This window comes from Bos indicus, chromosome 27 (assembly GCF_029378745.1).
Source record: "Bos indicus isolate NIAB-ARS_2022 breed Sahiwal x Tharparkar chromosome 27, NIAB-ARS_B.indTharparkar_mat_pri_1.0, whole genome shotgun sequence".
NCBI lineage: Eukaryota > Metazoa > Chordata > Mammalia > Artiodactyla > Bovidae > Bos > Bos indicus.
Window position 1 is genome coordinate 30,443,151 of NC_091786.1, and position 15,324 is coordinate 30,458,474.

At 40.6% G+C, this 15,324-nt stretch overlaps 1 long non-coding RNA gene across 1 annotated transcript; it reads left to right on the forward strand.

The window, feature by feature from the left end:
* The first annotated feature begins 2,322 nt into the window (after nt 1–2,322).
* On the forward strand, nt 2,323–14,246 carry LOC139180092 (uncharacterized). The gene is made up of 3 exons (XR_011564413.1): nt 2,323–2,392; nt 11,918–12,005; nt 14,037–14,246. It is a non-coding gene; the product is annotated as an uncharacterized lncRNA (long non-coding RNA).
* Nucleotides 14,247–15,324: the final 1,078 nt, after the last annotated feature.

Consider the following 15,324-nt stretch of genomic DNA (forward strand, 5'->3'; position numbering starts at 1 on the left):
GCACTCTATCAGATCTAGTCCCTTAAATCTATTTCTCACTTCCACTATATAATCATAAGGGATTTGATTTAGGTCATACCTGAATGGTCTACTGGTTTTCCATACTTTCTTCAATTTAAGTCTGAATTTGGCAATAAGGAGCTCATGATCTGAGCCACAGTCAGCTCCTGGTCTAGTTTTTGCTGACTGTATAGAGCTTCTCCATCTTTGGCTGCAAAGAATATAATCAATCTGATTTTGGTGTCACCATATAGTGACGGTCATGTGTAGAGTCTTCTTTTGTGTTGTTGGAAGAGGGTGTTTGCTATGACTAGTGTGTTCTCTCGGCAAAATTCTATTAGCCTTTGCCCTGCTTATTCCATATTCCAAGGCCAAATTTGTCTGTTACTCCAGGTGTTTCTTGACTTCCTACTTTTGCATTCCAGTCCTCTATAATGAAAAGGACATCTTTTTTTGTGTTAGTTCTAAAAGGTCTTGTAGGTCTTCATAGAACCATTCAACTTCAGCTTCTTCAGCATTACTGGTTGGGGCATAGACTTGGATTACTGATATTGAATGATTTGCCTTGGAAACGAACAGAGATCATTGTGTCGTTTTTGAGATTGCATCCAAGTACTGCATTTCGGACTCTTTTGTTGACCATGATGGCTACTCCATTTCTTCTAAGGGATTCCTGCACGCAGTAGTAGATATAATGCTCATCTGAGTTAAATTCACCCATTCCAGTCCATCTTAGTTCACTGATTCCTAAAACGTTGATGTTCACTGTTGCCATCTCCTCTTTGACCACTTCCAGTTTGCCTTGATTCATGGACCTAACAATCCAAGTTCCTATGCAATATTGCTCTTTACAGCATCAGACCTTGCTTCTATCACCAGTCTCATCCACAACTGGGTATTGTTTTTGGCTTGGCTCCATGCCTTCATTCTTTCTGGAGTTATTTCTCCACTGATCTCCAGTAGCATATTGGGCACCTACTGACCTGGGGAGTTCCTCTTTCAGTATCCTATCATTTTGCCTTTTCATACTTGTTCATGGCAAGGACAAAGTACGGAAAAAATCATGTCTGATAAGGGAAGAGACTACACATGCATGGAAAGGCTCCTTGGAATCAAAAGTCAGAAGATAATTCCAGGCCATAAGCAGTCTTGCTCCTCCCAGAAGCCTTCACTTTTAGATCCATCTTGGCTAGGATGTGCTTGCACACCCCGGGGGAGGGTCCTGAGACAAATTAACCTGGGGTGGGGGGAGGGTGGTGAGGGAGACAAAGAAAAGTGACTGGCCTGAGGGAAGAGGAAGACCTGGAAAACTGCCCCTTTACAAAGGATTTAAACTTCCCAAAGGCGCAACTGTCTCTGAGCTTGCCCATGCGCCTTTCCACGTGCACTTTTCTTTTCAATAAACCTTTTACTTTACTCCTTGGAAGGAAAGTGATGACCAACCTAGATAGCATATTCAAAAGCAGAGACATTACTTTGCCAACAAAGATCCATCTAGTCAAGGCTGTTGTTTTTCCAGTAGTCATGTATGGATGTGAGAGTTGGACTGTGAAGAAAGCTGAGCCCCGAAGAATTGATGCTTTTGAACTGTGGTGTTGGAGAATACTCTTGAGAGTCCCATGGACTGCAAGGAGATCCAACCAGTCCATTCTGAAGGAGATCAGTCCTGGGTGTTGTTTGAAGGAATGATGCTAAAGCTGAAACTTCAGTACTTTGGCCACCTCATGCGAAGAGTTGACTCATTGGAAAAGACTCTGATGCTGGGAGGGATTTGGGGGCAGGAGGAAAAGGGAACGACAGAGGATGAGATGGCTGGATGGCATCACCGACTCAATGGACGTGAGTTTGAATGAACTCCAGGAGATGGTGATGGACAGGGAGGCCTGGCATGGTGCAGTTCATGGGGCCGTAAAGAGTCGGACATGAATGAGCAACTGAACTGAACTGAACTGAACTTAAAAAAAAGGAACAGAATATGAAAAAGAATGTATTTATATATATGTATAACTGAGTCACTTTGCCGGGGAGTAGAAATTAACATTGTAATTCAACTATACTCCAGTAAAAAGTAAATTTTAAAAAATCACTTTATAAATAGTATGTAATTACAGGGTAAATAACTGTGTAAAACTGAAAGACAGAAGGAAAGTACAAGATCATTTGAACAGTGTTGCATAAAGTCATATTGCACATGTATACGCAACTCAGAGGTCATCCAGGAGCACACTGGCTCTCAGAAAATTAGTGAAAGCTTGATTTGCATCCTTTAGTCATGATTTGTAGAAATGCAAAACCATCTCCCCAATTTTCTGCTCATTCCCAAGGGCTCAAGTGCTCCTGATCCAGTGCCTAAATTTATGGATGATGTCAATTTCAGGCTTCATCACCTCAGGTAAAATATCCCATCCTTTTATCAGTTTCCATAAAATATCCACTCACACTAAGCAAAGGATGAGTGTTTCTTGAATTCACTAAAGATAAGGGGGTGGAGTTACAGGGAGGAGCTGCACTTTAGGGCCCTGGAGTTTCCACCACCTCTGTTGGCCTCCACACTTCCTCCTCCCCGACCCCTGCCCCTCCACTCACCTTTGGGCCTCATCCCCTCCCTCGGGTGCTTTGGTGCCATTTGATAACCAGGCCCTGCCTAGGGATCAACAAAGAAGGTGCTGGGCAGAAAAAAAAAAAAAAGCAAAACCTTCCTTCTACCTTTGTAGGTTTTTCTGGCTGGTCTAGGAATTAAATTCACACAAAACAGATTAACAGGAAAAAATCAAATTTCATTACATATGTACAAAAATCCCACATACATGAGAGGGTTAGAGACCCCACATAAACAAGAAGTTTGGGGACAGAAGGCTAAAATGAGGTCTCTATGCCATCCTGAGCTAAGGAATGGACTAGAGCCCTGGGGCTTCCAAGGATGAGAGAGTCTCTCACAGCACAACAACAAGAAGAAGAGCAGATATTTGTAAATTAGACATTTGCCCTAGAGATACCAAGGGAACATTTCATGCAAAGATGGGCTTGATAAAGGACAGAAATGGTATGGACCTAACAGAAGCGGAAGATATTAAGAAGAGGTGGCAAGAATACACAGAAGAACTGTACAAAAAAGATCTTCACTACCCAGATAATCATGTTGGTGTGATCACTCATCTAGAGCCAGACATTCTGGAATGTGAAGTCAAGTGGGCCTTAGAAAGCATCACTATGAACAAAGCTAGTGGAGGTGATGGAATTCCAGTTGAGCTCTTTCAAATCCTAAAAGATGATGCTGTGAAAGTGCTGCACTCAATATGCCAGCAAATTTGGAAAACTCAGCAGTGGCCACAGGCCTGGAAAAGGTCAGTTTTCATTCCAATCCCAAAGAAAGGCAATGCCAAAGAATGCTCAAACTCCCGCACAATTGCACTCATCTCACATGCTAGTAAAGTAATGCTCAAAATTCTCCAAGCCAGGCTTCAGCAATACGTGAACCGTGGACTTCCAGATGTTCAAGCTGGTTTTAGAAAAGGCAGAGGAATCAGAGATCAAATTGCCAACATCTGCTGGATCATCGAAAAAGCAAGAGAGTTCCAGAAAAACATCTATTTCTGCTTTATTGACTACGCCAAAGCCTTTGACTGTGTGGATCACAATAAACTGTGGAAAATTCTGAAAGAGATGAGAATACCAGACCACCTGATCTGCCTCTTAAGAAATCTGTATGCAGGTCAGGAATCAAGTTAGAACTGGACATGGAACAACAGACTGGTTCCAAATAGGAAAAGGAGTACGTCAAGGCTGTATATTGTCACCTTGCTTATTTAACTTCCATGCAGAGTACATCATGAGAAATGCTGGACTGGAAGAAGCACAAGCTGGAATCAAGATTGCTGGGAGAAATATCAATAACCTCAGATATGCAGATGACACCACCCTTATGGCAGAAAGTGAAGAGGAACTCAAAAGCCTCTTGATGAAAGTGAAAGTGGAGAGTGAAAAAGTTGGCTTAAAGCTCAACATTCAGAAAACAAAGATCATGGCATCCGGTCCCATCACTTCATGGGAAATAGATGAGGAAACAGTGGAAACTGTCAGACTTTTTTTTTTGGGGGGGGGGGTCAAAAATCACTGCAGATGGTGACTGCAGCCATGAAATTAAAAGATGCTTACTCCTTGGAAGGAAAGTTATGACCAACCTAGATAGCATGTTCAAAAGCAGAGACATTACTTTGCCAACAAAGGTCTGTCTAGTCAAGGCTATGGTTTTTCCTGTGGTCATGTATGGATGTGAGAGTTGGACTGTGAAGAAAGCTGAGCACCGAAAAATTGATCCTTTTGAACTGTGGTGTTGGAGAAGACTCTTGAGAGTCCCTTGGACTGCAAGGAAATCCAACCAGTCCATTCTGAAGGAGATCAGCCCTGGGATGTCTTTGGAAGGAATGATGCTAAAGCTGAAACTCCAGTACTTTGGCCACCTCATGCGAAGAGTTGACTCATTGGAAAAGACTCTGATGATGGGAGGGATTGGGGGCAGGAGGAGAAGGGGATGACAAAGGATGAGATGGCTAGATGGCATCACTGACTCGATGGACGTGAGTCTCAGTGAACTCCAGGAGTTGGTGATGGACAGGAAGGCCTGGCATGCTGCGATTCATGGGGTCACAAAGAGTGGGACACGACTGAGTGACTGAATTGAACTAAACTGAACTGCTATGATGACAGAGCCACTTAGATAAAATCTATCTCTGCTAAAAACTCTTCTCTGGGAAAAATCCCCAATATAAATTCTTCCAGAAAGCTACAGGAGGGCAGTAGTTTCTCTTGAACCTACAGGGTCTCAATTGCCTTTAGCTCCAAATAATCCTCATGCAATAGTGGCACATCCAGGGGAGGCTCAGTCTGAACCCTAGAAACAGTTATATATATGTTGGCTGTTACAGTAATAATGGTTTGATGGCTTAGTCGCTAAGTCATGTCCAACCCTTGCGATCCCATGGCCTGTACCCTGCCAGGTTCCTCTGTCCATGGGATTCTCCAGGAGAGAATCCTGGAGTGTATTGCCATTTCCTTCTCCAGAGGATCTTCCCAACCCAGGAATCAAACCCGGGTCTCCTGCATTGCAGGCAGATTCTTCACTGACTGAGCTATGAGGGAAGCCCGCTACAGTAATAATATTCTCAACCAATTATACACATATCTGTGTAGATGAAAGACAACATGGGAGTCTACCAAAATATTAATAGCAGTTAATCCTTGGTGGTAGAAATGAAAGTAATTTTACTTGTATTGTTTATTCTGTGATTCTTAAACTTTCAAAACTGAACAAGTGCTACTTTTTTATATAAAGAAAAAAAAATTTCTTAAATGGAATTGTTTGTTTCATGATAATGGTAAATGCTCCAAAATTAGAGACGAGATCATAATTTGGGGGACTATTTTAGAGGTAATGTTATAGGAGGGTCCTTCTCTAACTATACAGTTTTATGATTCAAGGGTTGTTGTTAAGATAAAATGGTATAATGAAAATGAGAGTACTTTGAGAAGTACGAATCTCCATAAAAATACGCTATTATTTTGATGTTTTGTAGTGTAGTGATAAATACAATTGCTGGCACTGAATAGAATCTAAACTCGTAGAATGGGATGGAACAGACAATTTTAGGGTAGATGTATGCTATAGTGGTTCAAATCCCAAAAATTCATGTTTGAAAAGACAGCCCATCTCTTCATTTCTTTCCTTCCCTTACTTCCTGATTCTCTGCTTTATTTTATTTACCCTAGGACAATAGGAAGGAAAGAAGGTACAATCAAAGTTTTTTTCTTATTTCATTGTCATCGTAAATATAAGAATTTAAATAAGTAACTTTTGCCCTGTGATATTATATTTACACCTATAAAACAGAAATAAGTAATCCTCTATGATGTCTTCCAGAATTTTTAATCCAATCATTTAATTGTTCATTGTTGCTTTTCAGTTGCTAAGTTGTGTTCAACTCCTTCTGACCCCATGGGTTGGGGCACACCAGGCTCTTCTATCCTCCAGTTTCTGCTTGAGTCTGCTCAAAGTCATGTCCATTGAGTTAGTGATGCTATCTAACCATCTCATGCTCTGCCACTGCCTTTTCCTTTTTTCTTCAACCTTTCCCAGCATCAGGGTCTTTTCCAATAAGTCCAAGCTGATTCATGAATAAAAATTAAGAGAAGCAGAGTTCATACATAGGAAGATTGGTAAATATTTGAGGTTAGAAAAGTAGTCAGCTCTTTTCTAAATGGTATAGGGAGGGTTTAAATCAAACAAACACATTCCTTGCTTGTTGGACCTAAAAGTATCAGGAAAACTTTTCAATCATGATGGGCTCTTTGTTTGTTTTCTTTTATTCTGTTTTATTTTCTTATATCTTTTACAATTGTCTAAGAAAGTTTAAATGGGTTAAGATGTAGAAAAAAAATTTTTTAAACCTTTGAAAATATGAGGTCCTTGTCATCATTTTCAAGGAGTGTCACCCATGAATATAAAGCATACTTTCAGCTCTGTGAAACCTTAGCATTAAGATTATTGCACATTTTATTGGCCTTTCCTAGGCTCTGAAACTAGAAATTCATCTGCCTCTAACCTTTCCACCCAAGTCGACTTCATACATAAGTAAAGAGCAAGTTGAAATTACAGGGAGCTGTAAAGAAATGTAAGTTCTCCGCTTTCTTCTTTGAAAACCAATATTAAAATATATGAGGTGCAATTGTCAAACTAAAAAACTGTCAGATGATTCATAAGGAATGAGTGGCCGGCAGGCTGGCCTGACTGATCCCTTACATTACTGATTTTTAACGGGTCTTTGGGAAAGAAGATGGTTATTTCCCATCCAAGTCAGACAGCCATGAAGACGGGGGCTGGCGGGCAGAGGGAAGGAGAATGGCCAGATGCTGAGCAAAAAGGCCGTGGATGTCACCCAGCACAATGTGTTCAGACATTAAATTTTTCAGTAAACAGCTTGTAAATGAAACCCCAAGGGATTCAATTTCCCCTCCTCTGGTGCTTTCTCTGTCCCATCTGCCCCTGTCTCATCATCTCCCTAAGGAGGAGCAGGAATACATGTCAGGCATCCTTTTAACTTGTCAGGGACTTAACTCTAGCTGAGGCAGCCAGGTATTACAGCTAAATGGATTTACACATTTGAGAGAGAATGTCTGCTTCTGTTCACTGAGCCATGGCATTGATGTCTAATTTGGCACTTACCTGTCACAGCAGCATTGATTATCGTAACCAGTCTGTGCAGGAGTCAAGGGTTTGGGGAACATGGGATCCAGTCCCACCTGATTTGGCCTTGGGAACTGCTTCTCCCTGAAAGGTTCTGGATCAGCCTCTCCTTGATCTATGCAGTAGAGATAGAGTAAATATGTAGATAGAGATGGAGTATGTGCCGAACTTGGAAAGAGAACAACAGGGATGTGAAATTGTGTTCCTGTTCTTTAAAACTCCCAACTCCACTTCTTTGACCATCATGAAGAGTAATGTTTGAGGCTGGTTTCACTTGTTGGTTGTCTTTTACTGGGTACTGTTCACTCTTCATTCATGCAACATTTATTGAGATTGTTTATAGATGTCTTAAGATTGTTTATAGATTAATTGAGATTGTTTATAGGGAACTTCCCTGGTGGCTCAGATGTTAAAGAATCTGCCCACAATGCTAGAGACCCGGGTTTGATTCCCGAGTTGGGAAGATCCTCTGGAGAAGAGAATGGGGACCCACTCCAGTATTCTTGCCTGGTTAATCCCATGGACAGAGGAGCCTGGCAGGCTACAGTCCATGGGGTTACAAAAAGGCAGACATGACTGAGTGATTAACACTTTCTATAGATGTCTAGCTACTGTCCCATAAGATCTTGATTCACATGACTATGAAAACTGAACTGAACAAATTCCTATAAATATATAGGTCCCAGGGGAGATGGAAGGGGGTTAGTCTGCTGCAATTGAGCATTGTGGAGTTGAGTGATTGGAGGTTCTTTTTACACGAACACCCAATAGGCCCAATGAGAGAGACAGTTAAGGTACCCGCATGCTAAGTCACTTCAGTTGTATCCGACTCTTTGTGACCCACTGGACTGCAGCCCGCCAGGCTCCTCTGCCCATGGGATTCTCTAGGCAAGAATACTATAGTGGGTTGCCATGTCCTCCTCCAGGGGATCTTCCTGACCGAAGGACCAAGCCTGCATCCACTCATTGGCAGGCAGGTTCTTTAATACTAGCACCACCTAGGAAGCCCATGTGACCCCATGGACTATTCCATTCTGGCCATGGAATTCTCCAGGCCAGAATGCTGGAGTGGGTAGTCTTTCCCTTCTCCCAGCCCAGGGATCAAACCCAGGTCTTCTGCATTGCAGGCTGATTCTTGACCAGCTGAGCCACAAGGGAAGCCCAGTTAAGGTATATGATTGTAAATGGTATTATTGCCTACAATTACTCTGTTGCTCCAAATCTGGCATTGGTTATTTACTACAGTCAAGGTTCAGTTCAGTTCAGTTCAGTTGCTCAGTCATGTTCAACTCTTTGTGACCCAATGAATCGCAGCACGCCAGGCCTCCCTGTCCATCACCAACTCCCGGAGTTCACCCAGACTCACGTCCATCGAGTCAGTGATGCCATCCAGCCATCTCATCCTCTGTCATCCCCTTCTCCTCCTGCCCCCAATCCCTCCCAGCATATGATGGTAAATGACCAATGCCCAAATTGGAGCAATAGAATAACTGTAGGTAATAAAAATCCTTTAAACTCCTGGGAAGTTTATTAGTAAAGAAAATCACTTCAAGTTGGTATGCATCTTGTGATGATGAATATCTTATGATCTTAATATCTTATGATCTTATCATGAATATCAGTGTGAGAAATGATTTGACAGGTTGGGAGCATGCCTCCATCAACTTCCTGTATCCTCCCCTCCCCTTTCCCGTATCCTGTCTCCACTGTTTAACCTGGAGGAATAACCTTGACTTTGTCATTCCTCCCACAGTCATGTGCTTCTGTGAGCAGGCCGTGCTGAGTGAGGCCTGTGAGGTATTAACCAAAGCATTTTGTGACCTAGTTCTCAGGGAAAACATGCACAACTGTTGTCCAAATCAACTGAACAGCAGTATTAAATAACAGAAATAATATTATGAGTAGTCTTTTATAAAGAAATGGACATCCAGGCCCCTCCTCTTATTGGTTTTATAATTAATCCTAACAGGGAGGGGATAGAGTCCTCCATTCCAGCATATGATGGTTGAAGTGATACTGCTGCTGCTGCTGCTAAGTCACTTCAGTCATGTCCGACTCTGTGCGACCCCATAGACGGCAGCCCACCAGGCTCCCCCGTCCCTGGGATTCTCCAGGCAAGAACACTGGAGTGGGTTGCCATTTCCTTCTCCAATGCATGAAAGTGGAAAGTGAAAGTGAAGTCATTCAGTCGTGTCAGACTCTTAGTGACCCCATGGACTGCAGCCTACCAGGCTCCTTCGCCCATGGGATTTTCCAGGCAAGAGTAGTGGAGTGGGGTGCCATTGCCTTCTCCGTGAAGTGATACTAGACATCAGTAACTACAACAACACTGGAGGCAACACATGAATGATGCCTGCAAACTCCAAATTCAACTTCAGGACCAGCTTAGAGCAACAGATCCTACAACAGAGAGCAGAAGTGGTTTCTGTTACCAAGGATGGACTCCACTGGGCAGAGGATGCCTCAAAGAGATCATTACAACAACAGGGGTCAAGTCTTGCTCTAAATGAGTGTTTCTCAACCCTGGCTACGTGGTAGACTCATCTAGGAAACTTTTTCAAAACACTGATGCCTGAATCCTACCCTCAGGGATCCAGATTCAAGTGGTCTGGCATGAAACCTCATGATCAGTGATTAGAATCCTTAGGAGTTCAAATATTCAGCAAGGGTTAAGAACCCCTACCTTAAGGGGAAGGAGGGACAAGCTAGGCTGGTTCACACAGTTAAACCAATGAGCCTTGGAGCTAAAGACTAAGGCTTTGACAACCCACACCCACTCATCTGAGGGCACTCCTCCAGGTTACTGTGGCTTAAGAAATGTAAATTACACATAAAAGATCAAACAGATACATATAATGTGTCTCCAGCTAGCATGTTGGCTAAAATCAAATTGTGTTTGTCCTATAATCCAAAACAAATCTTTGGAGATCTCTATATCTATATGATTATATGTAGTATAATATATAAATGTAATATATGACAAGCAATAACATTATGAATATATGTACTGAAATATTCTTAGTAAATTGATCAATAAGTTGCTCATTTCTTTGCCATAAGACAAAAAGACTCATGATCAACAAAGATTTCAAGAAAATTTTTAAAGGCAAGTGAGAGTTTATGAGTAAGGAAACAGAAAACATTTCAGACACAGGGCACAGACATCTGATAATGAGGTTCTGAATGATTAAAGAAAATATTAAATAGCTTGTTTTCAACTTACTCTTCTTTTGGAAATAATTTCTTTTCCAAGGTTTTTTTTTTTCACCATTTAGAACTTGTGTATCTTTTAAGATGATGCCTCATCTGTAAGGTGGAAACACTGAAACCACAAATAAGTATAACATGGAATCTCTCTGTAAAATTAAAGTAATACTTTTTAAAAATTAATTTATCATTATCAAGAATTGAGAATTATTGAGCCTTCTCTGCACATGTAGGATCACCCTAAGTATAGTCAAAATTCTGCCTTTTTTCTGTTATTTGAGCTTTAAAATAACTTCTAAAAGATGATTGGAAATCCATTCAGAATCAAGGTCAGGGTGGGCAATGTTACAATAAAGACAACTTGATTATGGTTACCAAAGGGGATAGGCAGGGGGAAGGATAAATTGTGAAGAGGAGATTGGGATTAACACATACACAACTATGTATATATGAAACAGATAAACAAGGACCTACAGTATGGCGCAGGAAGCTCTACTCAATACTCTGTAATAACATATTTGGGAAAAGAATTTGAAAAAGAATAGATGTGTGTATTGAAGAATTGATGCTTTTGAACTGTGGTGTTGGGGAAGACTCTTGAGAGTCCCTTGGACTGCAAGGAGATCCAACCAGTCCATCCTAAATGAGATCAGTCCTGGATATTCATTGGAAGGACTGATGCTGAAGCTGAAACTCCAGTACTTTGGCCACCTCATATGAAGAGTTGACTCATTGGAAAAGACCCTGATGCTGGGAAGGATTGAGGGCAGGAGGAGAAGGGGATGACAGAGGATGAAATGGTTGGATGGCATCACCGACTTGATGGACATGAGTTTAAGCAAGCTCCGGGAGTTGGTGATGGACAGGGAGGCCTGGTGTGCTGCCGTCTATGGGGTCACAAAGAGTCAGACACGACTGAGCAACTAAACCCAACTGAACTGATAGTATATCTAAATCACTTTGCTATACACCTGAAACTAACACAATATTGTAAATCATTATGTACTCCAATATAAAATAAAAGTTAAAAAATAAAGACCACTTGGCAGTATCTATGATGAATGTCTGATCGTTTTGTCACATGTAACTTTCACAATGTCCATGTGAGGTTTAATGAAATTTAGTGTTCCTGTTTCAAAGAAAGGAAAATTAAAGACACACAGTCGATCAAGAATAACATTCACACATTGGCTTTCTTGTAAACATTGCTGAATTTAGATGACCGTTAGCTCACAGGAAGACCCATCAAAAAAGCCATCTGGAAAGAGATCCATCTCCTGACTCTGTTGCTTACTACCTGTCTGATCTGACCATATTGTTAACTTCTTCATTTCAAACATTCTAATAGTAACTATTTTGCAGTATCATTGTGAAGTTTTAGTGAGATAAGAATGTTATGTGTGTAATATAACTGTTTAGTAAATGGAAGTTATTGTCAGTCTTAATAACTGTGTTTTTTATTATTAACAGTATCCACTTGATGTTCAAATTGATAAGTTCCTGGATCAGAACTAGCCCTTAAATGGTAGCAATGGAAAAAAAAAAAAGCTCTGTGAAGGTAAGTGCCATATTGTTTGTTGTGAGTGATTGTATTATAATATATATTCACTGCTAGAAAAGGCAGTTCCTTCAGTACTCATGTTACTTTTTCTGGAGGTAGGAAGATGCTATCATGCTATTTCCTGCAAGTAGACATTGTGTGGCTGTCCTAGAAACTAGAGGCTTGAGGAGAGAGGCAGAATTAGAGAGTTAGTGCTAGAAACTTCCTTAAAGATCTCCTGGGAAAAACATCTTCATTATTTTTTTTTTTCCTGAATCTTTTTTTTAAAATTTTTCAACTTTACAATATTGCATTGGTTTTGCCATATATCAAAATGAATCCACCACAGGTATACATGTGTTCCCCATCCTGAACCCTCCTCCCTCCTCCCTCCCCATACCATCCCTCTGGGTCGTCCCAGTGCACCAGCCCCAAGCATCCAGTATCGTGCATCGAACCTGGACTGGCGACTCGTTTCATATATGATGTTATACATGTTTCAATGCCATTCCCCCAAATTATCCCACCCTCTCCCTCTCCCACAGAGTCCATAAGACTGTTCTATACATCAGTGTCTCTTTTGCTATCTCGTATACCGGGTTATTGTTACCATCTTTCTAAATTCCATATATATGTGTTAGTATACTGTATTGGTGTTTTTCCTTATGGCTTACTTCACTCTGAATAATAGGCTCCAGTTTCATCCACCTCACTAGAACTGATTCAAATGCATTCTTTTTAATGGCTGAGTAATACTCCATTGTGTATATGTACCACAGCTTTCTTATCCATTCATCTGCTGATGGACACCTAGGTTGCTTCCATGTCCTGGCCATTGCAAACAGTGCTGCAATGAACATTGGGGTTCATGTGTCTCTTTCAATTCTGGTTTCCTCAGTGTGTATGCCCAGCAGTGGGATTGCTGGATCATAAGGCAGTTTTCATTATTTTTTAAATGAATGAAAACTCTGAACCAGAACTAAAAGATGTATTTAAAATCCTATTGCTCTTTCATGGTACAGACAACATTAAAATTCAGATCTGTGGATTTTCCCATCATTTGTTCAATGAAGTCATTCTTCTCTTTTTATAATTTTTGTCTGTAATTAAATTGCTTTCCAAACTTAAGCATTTCTAGGTTGAATTATTTGCAGTCTTGCAGCTTTACTTTCTATGTATTTAATATACCTTATCTATCCTGTGAAAACCTGAGTCCTCTCTGTGGAGATCAGTTTATCACCTTGAGAGCCACTGAAATAATAGGATCAAATGAATCCCACTAGAAGAAGTAGGAAGTGAAGAGACCACATGTCCTCAGCATGAAACTTCCAGGTTATATTTTAATTGTAATTCCAATGAAATTATATCATATATTTTCATATACAATAACACATTGGGGAACACCTAGATCAGATATGCTTAGAGGTTTCAGTGTGCCTATTTCACAGTCCAAAACTAAGTATATAATTTTGATTTAATGTGAAAATGGGAAGTGGTCATTATGGGACCACAAATAAAGTACTATTTATTTAGAAGATGAAGAAAAATTTAATCCATTTTAAGATTCATTGACAGCTAACAAATTAATTTTCCAAATCTACTATCATCTCTGTTCCTCAATATCACTAAGGCAGACAGTGTAATTTTCATCAGAGTTCAGTGATTTACCAAAAGTAACACAGCTCCAAGTAAAGATTCTAGCACGTTAAGAGTGATTTGACTCCCAGCACAGTGTTCTTCCTAATATACTCGTACGTAATTGCCCACAGATTATTTGGAGCACTTTGTTTTCTGGAATAAAAAAAGAAACTTAAAGAAATGAAATATGTGTAGGACTTTGAGGTTTTAAGAAATGCTTTCCTGTAGCACTTTCAACATAAACTGTGTATAGGCAGAGTGCAAAGAGGAAACCACAACTGGAAAAAAGAATCTGGAAAGGTCAAACGGCAGGAGAGGGCAGCCGAGGAAGCCATCTCAATTTCAGTGTGTTCTTGATATATGGGTCTAAACACAATCTGAAAAGACTAACCTAATATACTTTTGACCCAGAGTTGACCCAAACCCAATCCCAACTTGCAAAAGAAGGAAAGCTGAAGTTGAAGGTTTGAAGCCATCAATCTTGTGGCATATCTGAGATGGAGAACATCAGCAAACTAGCCAAGAAAAGGATTACTGATCAAAAGTGAAGGAAAACAAGTAACAGGTAGGAATATTTTAGATGCACATAAAAGAGTTTGAGGATCCTTTACACTGGAAGAATTTTCTGTATATGAACTGTTATGTAAACACACACACACACACATACACACACATGCAGTAATATCTTTTTTTTTTTTTTTCCCCAACTAATTTATTCTGAAATTTACTTGGAAAACCAGTGCAGAGAAAACAGCAGAATACTGAGTAATGGCCAACCTTCTCTCAAAGTACAAAATGTGACTGACCGTATTCTTGAGCATTCTCCAGTGAAACAGAACTAAAAGGATGTGTGTATATAAAACGATTACATATATACACATATATTTATATCTCTCTACCTATATAGAGAGAGATGGATTTTTTATTGGAGTTATAATTGACATATAACATTAGTTTCAAGTGTGCAAATTCAATATTTTGTGTTTTTGTGAAATTATCACCAAAATAAATTTAATTAACATCTAGCCATCAGATCAGATCAGATCAGTCGCTCAGTCGTGTCCGACTCTTTGCGACCCCATGAATCGCAGCACGCCAGGCCTCCCTGTTCATCACCAACTCACATCCATCAAGTCAGCGATGCCATCCAACCATCTCATCCTCTGTCATCCCCTTCTCCTCCTGCCCCCAATCCCTCCCAACATCAGAGTCTTTTCCAATGAGTCAACTCTTCGTATGAGGTGGCCAAAGTACTGGAGTTTCAGCTTTAGCATCATTCCTTCCAAAGAAATCCCAGGGCTGATCTCCTTCAGAATGGACTGGTTGGATCTCCTTGCAGTCCAAGGGACTCTCAAGAGTCTTCTCCAACACCACAGTTCAAAAACATCAATTCTTCGGTGCTCAGCCTTCTTCACAGTCCAACTCTCACATCCATACATAACCACAGGAAAAACCATAGCCTTGACTAGACGAACCTTTGTTGGCAAAGTAATGTCTCTGCTTTTGAATATGCTATCTAGGTTGGTCATAACTTTCCTTCCAAGGAGTAAGCGTCTTTTAATTTCATGGCTGCAGCCACCATCTGTAGTGATTTTGGAGCCCAGAAAAATAAAGTCTGACACTATTTCCCCATCTATTTCCCATGAAGTGGTGGGACCAGATGCCATGATCTTCATTTTCTGAATGTTGAGCTTTAAGC